The sequence below is a fragment of the Oryx dammah genome, unplaced genomic scaffold (assembly GCF_014754425.2).
Source record: "Oryx dammah isolate SB20612 unplaced genomic scaffold, SCBI_Odam_1.1 HiC_scaffold_2, whole genome shotgun sequence".
Classification (NCBI taxonomy): domain Eukaryota; kingdom Metazoa; phylum Chordata; class Mammalia; order Artiodactyla; family Bovidae; genus Oryx; species Oryx dammah.
This window is the reverse complement of record NW_024070186.1, coordinates 45262467-45270036: the sequence shown is the minus strand read 5'-3', so window position 1 is coordinate 45270036 and position 7570 is coordinate 45262467. Positions and strand designations below refer to the sequence as shown.

The following is a 7570-nucleotide window of genomic DNA, read 5'->3' as shown; positions in this document are numbered from 1 at the left end:
CATCTCCAGTGCTCCTGACCCTTGCCTGCCGGGGAACCCCTCAAGGAGGTGTAAGCCTTGGGGTCCCGGCCTAGCGCTCGGACCCTCGCACCCAGTCGCTGGGTCCTCTGGCGGCGGCGCCAGCTCCAGTCCGCTCTCTGCGGCTCCAGTTCCTGATTTCCGCGGGAGCTGCGGGACTGGCAGGGAGGGGGCTCCGGAGTGAGTGTGAGGATTTGAATGAGAAAGCAGGTTGTGGCGGCGGCGACCCATTCTGTCCTGCCCGTCTCTGGGGATCTACAGGCTAGTGTGCAGACGTGTCCTTTTGGGGGGCTTTTCTACTCCTCCACAGGGTTTTGGAGTTGGAGTCACAGGGACCAATAACTCATCAAGCCAGCACTTCGGAGGACTCAGGAATCCATCTCTCGAGCACCCAAAGTTGAGCAGGTCAGTGCTCTGGGAGGGAGTCGGGGTGGCGGACGCGAAAGAAGAGGACTGGTACTGCGGTCCAGGTGTGCAAGTGAGCAGGTGGCTCGAGTTCCCCTCTCTGCAGTTCCGGCCGGGACACGCTCTTTAGGACAGTGAGGTGTGGTGCGAGTGGGGATCCCTCAAACCCCCTGGCGGAGAACTGGACCACAACTGGTCTTGGGGTCCCGTAATTTAGAAGGATGGGTGTGTGAGCCCGCGCCAGGATTTAACTCTCAGGTCTCTTGTGGTGGTGAGTGGGGGTTTATGCATGGTGAGGGGTGAAGCACCGCTCACTGCAGGGTGCTTCACCTCTAGGCGGGCCGCCTGTCTGACCCGCAGTCGTCGCAAAGAGCAGGTCCGCTTTTCCCAGCAAGGGGAGTGCGGTGTCCATTACATTTGGAGTCTCACGAGCTCTTCCTGCGCCCAGTGACCCCACTCAGGACCCTTTGAGAGAAGACCGGGTGCTCTCAATGCTGGGAGGATTTACTCCATTGCCCTTTCCTGGAATAAACCCGGGGCACCCGAGCGGCGCGGGGCAGGGCACTGGAGGCTAGTCCCGGACACACAGCCGCGCACTCTGCGCTTGCGCGGGGTTCCCATAGCGACGGCGCCGCGAGTCCGCAAAGCCACCCCCCGTGCCCCAAGCCCTGCTCCCTGTTGAGCGTCTGCGGCGCTCTCTCCCTCTCCCCCAGACTTTTTCTTTGTTATTTGTAACTCGGAATAAGTTTATGATCTCATTTTGACGTTAGGACTTCAGCATTAGAACAATAACCAGGTAAAATTTTAAAGGCCCCCCCTCCCACGTCCTAGGGCAATACCGCTTTGATCATCGACGGAAGAAGAGCTGAGAAATTGCTTATTGGGACGGTGTTTTGAGATTCCCCCCCTTTCTTTTAGCCCATGAAAATGGACCCGAATAAAATATTCTTACTAGTTAAGCAGTTAAAAAAAAAAAATCGGTCAGGTGTTCTTGCGCGTTACGGGGACAGACCTGTGCCGCTTTTCCGCAGGTGTAGAGGCGGGCGTGTACAAACTAGCAGCACCTGTGTCCTCCTTTTGGCTTGTTTATGAGAACTAAAGGCGATCCGAAATGGACCAACGTAAAATGGCAATGAAAAGAAACAAAGGCTTTCCCAGAAGAGATTGTTTTTCCAGTTGCTCAGGCGTTTTGATCACTTCTGGGGTTAATCATCTGCAGGGAATGTTTCAAGAAACTTTGACACGAACCAGTCAGATCCCTCAAGCTTTCTGTTGAGAGTCGCTTTTTCTTAAAATTGAGTCTTGACAACTCCATTGCCCTTTAAGAGTTTCACTTGTTTACGTATAGGTTAGCATTTGGCAAGGGTACACATCTTAAGGGTTATGTAGAAGGAGCTGTAGCTTCTTGTAGTATACATCTTAAGTTACATCAGTATTTGGCAGCGTGATTGGTATACTTAGTTGCTATTAAATAAACATTGGTAAGAATTAACTGCTAATAAAAGTATAAAATGGAATTACTCTTTCTGGGATAAAGTGCGGCATAAAAAATACCGTAAGTGTAGTAATACATGAGCACTGTCTTGCTATATCCTATTTTTAAGTAATTTGCCTTCAAGAATAGCAAATGTTTATTAGTGGCAGTATTCAGACAATATCCTTCCACCATCAGCAAATGAAGTCAACGGTAATATGACTTTTCAGATGATTAACACATAACATGCTGTTAAAGTTCTCTTTCGCATCCCTTTCATTATGAATGCCGAGACATTATGCAATCCATCTGGCTCAAACGTTTAGAAGTGTCCAATTAAGTTTTTTATCGTTAAAAATATAAAAACTCTTAATTTTCAGGTTCAGATACTTTGTGACCCTATTTGGTGGCTTGTAACTGCCTCCAATTCCCTAATTCTCAGTGACATGTGTTTCTGCTGGTTCCAGGAGGTAAACTGCAGTTTAGCAGATCATGGGATAATGAGACTGGGAGTGCTTGGGGGAAGGCTGGGGAGAGGCCATGGGATGAGACAAAGGGAGGGAAGGTTGATGGGCAGAGCCAGGATTTATAGCTGCACCAGATTATTCATAAAAGCTGTCACAGTCATTGCTTCTGTTTGATACATTTCCCCACATCATCAACATCAATTAAACTTATTTTTAGAATCAGTCTTCTAAATAATTATAAAGACAGTTACAGAAATAGAATATGATAAAGGTGGTTTATATTAGGGTGCTATAATATACTAGGAAAACTCTTAAATCCTTCCTATTTAATTTTTCATTTAGTCAACAGTATTTATTGAAAACCAGTTATATATAAGATATACAACAAAGTGATATATAAGATAAGTAAACCTAGATTTCTGTTCTCAATGAACTAAGAATTGTGACTTCTGAAATAATTTTAATCCTGTTTCAGGTTTTCAGGGAAAAGATGCTATCTGTGGCACTCTTAAGGAGAGCGCTTAAATAAGTGCCAAGCAATCAGACATCTAGATTCCGAAACAAAGGCTTAAACTTTGATTAAAAATATCCTGAACCTTGTTTCTGAGCATTTTAGATGAGTCATATATACAGTAAGAAACACTATGTGCATCTATCTTTTTACATTTTTGTAATACAGTCTCAACCATAAAACCTGCAGTCTTGGCAAGTGCAGCTCTTGAGTTTGGGAGGAAAAAAGAAACCCTGTAATTCTCAGGTTTCTTAGATGAAGATAAGGTGAGTGATTCAGTAGCCCTTTGTTCTGGCTCTGTGTTTCATGACATAATTAACCTCCTGCAGCTCCCTTCTAAGAATAGTTCTGGTCTGCATGCTTGAAGGATCATGACTATTATTTGTCTGAAAAAAAAAGATATAAAATTATGGTAGAAGTTTAAAAGGAATACAATACGGCATGTGAACATTTTAACTTTTGAACTGGAATAATTTCTCTCTAGGCATTTTTCATGCATTTAGACTCCACTGAAATCCATTATAGTCATGACAAACCTCTGGCATAATAATTACCAAGGTTGACAAGCGTTTCCTCTGGTCACTCTTGGGACACAGAAGATGAGGGAGACTGTAGTCTCCTTTTCTTCATCCTCATGAGTCTGCTCAACATTAGCAGCTCAGAGAAGCTTGCTGAAGAGCATCGCCATTTGGTTATTGGTCTTTGTTACAGAAAATCAGACTCAGCTGTGAATTGTGGCCCAAGTGGTGCAGAACTCATTTCTTTGAACAATGCCTCCTCGGCCTGGGAAGCGTGTTCTCTCTCCTCACTAGTAGGGGCTTATTCCAGGCTGGCTTTGCTCACAAGGAAAATCATTTAGACACAGTTCAGTGGACACTCACATTTCTTTGATACCCGTGACCATTTTTGTTTAAGGAGAAATCCAGGACTGCTGTGGTAGGGTGTGCCGAATTAGAAGTGCATTTTAAGAAGCCATGAAGAAGTTTACACAGCTTTGTGTTGTTATCCTCATGGTCTCTGTCTTCTGTGCTTCAAAGTAAAAGAGCGCAGGATGGACACAGAAGGGACAGCTAAGAAAACATTCGTGGCAAAGTTAAAGTCTCATCAAGTTCTGCATTTTCGATGCGTTAAACCAAATGCTTGTGCCTCGTGATCTGTCATATTACCGAGCAGAAAAATACGTCTACTGTTTTTATTATATGACTTGGGAAGGCAGAGCCCACAGTTGCCAAAGGATTTCTTAAAGTCCTACAGCTAATAAATGAAAAAACTGAGGTGAAAATGTTATGCTTACTGATGATGCTGCTGTTTCTAGGAAATCTAGGGAGGGCAGGTATGAAATCCTTTCTCTGGACTTTGGTGTTTGTAACCATATAAACTTGTAGTTATGAAGCGGTCAAACATCAAGAGTGTTTTATGATTTAGTCTAATTTCACTGAGTGGAATTGACAGTGGGCACCTTCTGATTTAAATATTTGGTTATAAGCAAATGTATGTCATGAGAATGTGTATGGTTCATGTGTATAAACAAGAAAGAGATCTTTTGTAGTATGTATTTTGGCCTGAAGAATTCTGCCATGATGAACACAATGTAAGGCAGAGCAGCGTTTCTGGTTATTATCCAATAAATATCTTAAGGAGTTCTAGAAGAAAAGGAGGAAATGAACATTGATATAGTCCAATCATGTGCCTGTTCATTTACTTTAGTTCAACTTTAAAATTCATAAAGAGATTCAGGAATTATTATCCCATACTCCTTAATGAAACAGTGAGACTTGGAGATTAGTTTCTTGCCCCAAATCTAAGTGAGTATGAAAGTGTCTTGGAATTAGAACCCAGGTCTGTCTGCCTCCATGTTCTGTTATGTCATGTTGTCATTCAGAAAAGCAAGGCTAAATTATGAAAAATACTGAGTTTTCATTCAAACTCAGCATGCCATCCAAAATACAGACATTTAGAAGTTTCTCTGATAAGCTTTCTGGTGAGTGGAGACGCTGCATTCCCTGTATGGTGTTTAGGAGGTTATAAATCCAGGTCTGTTTCCAGAAAAACATTCAAGGCTTTGTTTATAAACTGTGTTTGCTATTTGTTTAGAAGTGAGTGGTGTTTAGATTCTCTTGTGCAAATGCTCTTCCACATCAAAGTGGCCCACTTATCACTTTGAGATTGTTGTCAAATTATGCTGGGTCTAAGAGGACCCCTCATGATTTTAATGTGTGTTTTCTGGCATCCCAAGACTTAGATGTTGATTTTTATCTTGTGTAAGCTTTGCTCACTTATTTTTCTTGAAATAATGACTTACAGCTGGATGGAATCAGATGGCATGTTTCCGTAATGTTTTTAAATTGGAGACCTGAATCACCTCGGACAGTTGCTGAAAATTTCTAAACTTTGACCAAAAGCTGGAGTTTTGATACTCCTGAAACTACTCTGGCCATGGTGTTGAGACTATACTCAGCTGGTTTCAGATTCACAGTGTTTTTGAGAGGTACCCAGGAAGAAACTGAGGCTCAGGGATGTCCACCTCAAACAGTTGGGAATTGAACCTTGACTTGCCAGCAGATGCCTGGTCTAGTGACCTAATTAGCACACCTCGCCTTAAATGCACCCCTTTCTCTCCTGGGCCTTCTTTTTCTCCCTGTTATCTCTGGCTCCAGGGGAGAAGAAAAGGTTGAGGATTTCGGAAGCCTAGATGCCGGACTTCACTTTGGAATTCAGCCCAGCCTCGCTTCAGGCAATGCAAAGGACCCTGGGGTGTGTTCTGTGTTTCCCTCTGTTTCTCTCTGTCTTACCCTCCTAGAGGCCTCTTTTCTCTGTGGCTCCATCTTCAGAATCTAGCAAGGGGCTTAAGAACCTGTCCAACCATTCATGTGCCCATGCATTAGCTATTCTGTTGCCACTGGAAGGCAGAAAGATCTAGTTTGGTGCTCTCACTTGTGAGTTACTGATTAACTGAACTAAGGCAATCATGGTTTCTCTTTCATCTGCCTTCGCTCTGCCTTCGCTTCCTTGTTGCTAGCGCACAAGAACCAAACATTTGAATTCAGCTTCCTACTTCCCTCTTCTTTCCCTCTTCAGTTTAATTAAAGGAGCCACTGGATCTTGAAACAGGTCTCTGTGGAGCACTAGTGGAACCTCTGGTGGGAACTTTGAAGACCTATTTGTTTTTTCCAGGGGTCAAAATCCTGGACCAGAAGTTAAGTGAGTGGATTTGCTGTTTGATTGCATGTAATTTAGTTCTCTAGACTTTCTATTTCTTTTTGCCAAACAACTCTTTCTTAACTTTGAGTGATATGGGATTGAAAAGAATTTTTTTTTTAAATGATTTCTTTATTAAAAAAAGGAGTTAGGGTTATGAAAAGATCCTTTGATTTTTATTTCAATTCAGACTGTTGGTTCCAGACAACCATTTGTGTAAAAAGAAAGAAAGGGAGGGATGGGAAAAGAAAGTTTTCTTCTATGCATATAGAATACCTCTGGAAGGGTACACTAGAAATTAATCATGTTGGTTGCTGGGAGACATACCAGAGGTAAACTCTTCACCGTATACCTTCTTATGCCCTTGGATTTTGAAACTTAATGAGTAAAATTAAAGTAAAAAAAAACAAACAAACTTGGGTTTCAGTATTAAAGAAACCAGTAACTATCTCCTGGGACCTATGTGATAGAAGTAGGAAACTGGGAAGCGATATTAAAGAAAAGAAATTATTTTTTTAGCTATCTTTTTAAGGCTCACCAGAGTTCACATTTAGTAATTTCTTTTGTATTTAGTAATTTTTAAAAGCAGCGTTTTTCAACACGATTTAAATAACAAAGCTTGGGGAGTTGTTTTTTTTTTTTTTAATTTTCATAGTTTTCTTCCCTCTCATAAAGCATCAGCTATTGGCTGCTCCCAGACTGAGTGGGCCAATGAGAATCTGTTCTTTTCCTGAGTCACTAAACCTGTCTTCTGCTGGCAGTGTGTTTATGGAATGAAGCCCAGAAAGCCCTCTCCCCAACCCATTCAGCCCCCTGCCCTGTTTTTTTCCCCCATGGAGAAATCCCTGTAATGTGATTATTTTATTTTCCTAATCAGTGTCTAACTGCAAATGTTAGAGGAATCTTTTCTTCTCAAATTGAAAAGGGGGGGGGGAAGCTTATACAACTGTTTTATTCTGAACCACAGCTTTTCTTTTTGAAATAGGTTGTGAATTGGAAGTAGTTTTCTGTTTACTGGGTAAATCTTGAAAGTACAATCTTGGAAGAGAGAGAACACAAAACTGTGTACCAACTTCTTTTTCACTCGTCCAGAGAGAAGTGTGAAATGTATTATTTAGTGTCCAAGTTTCAATCAAAAGCAAAAAACTCAAGTCAGGGTCAGTTCTCAACTTTTTGAAAATTCCTCATTGAAAACTGAAGTTAATAAGGCATTCTTTCATCACAGAATTCTTATTACTCTGTTACTTTTGTTAGAAAAGAATAACTGAATAGATAGTACTTTCTCATGTTTAAATTTTTTAAACCTAAAAGGGCATTTAGTGAAAATTCTCTAACCTCTGTCCTTCAGCCATCCAGTTATTTCTTTAATAGACCAATAGTTATTAGTTTCTTCTGTATTTTTTAAAAATATATAAGCAAATGCATATGGATGCTTTTGGCCTTCTTTCAAAAATCAAATGGTAATGCACCATCCATAAGAATCTGCTTTTTTTTTTT

The 7570-nt window shown here is 41.7% G+C and overlaps 1 protein-coding gene across 1 annotated transcript in view; it reads left to right on the top strand.

The window, feature by feature from the left end:
* Window positions 1-216: 216 nt before the first annotated feature.
* Window positions 217-7570, top strand: part of PLCH1 (phospholipase C eta 1) — a 252056-nt gene continuing 244702 nt past the window's right edge. Inside the window, exon 1 of the mRNA XM_040247343.1 lies at window positions 217-423. The gene's annotated coding sequence lies outside the window, so the exon portion shown is untranslated. The remainder of the gene's footprint in view (window positions 424-7570) is intronic.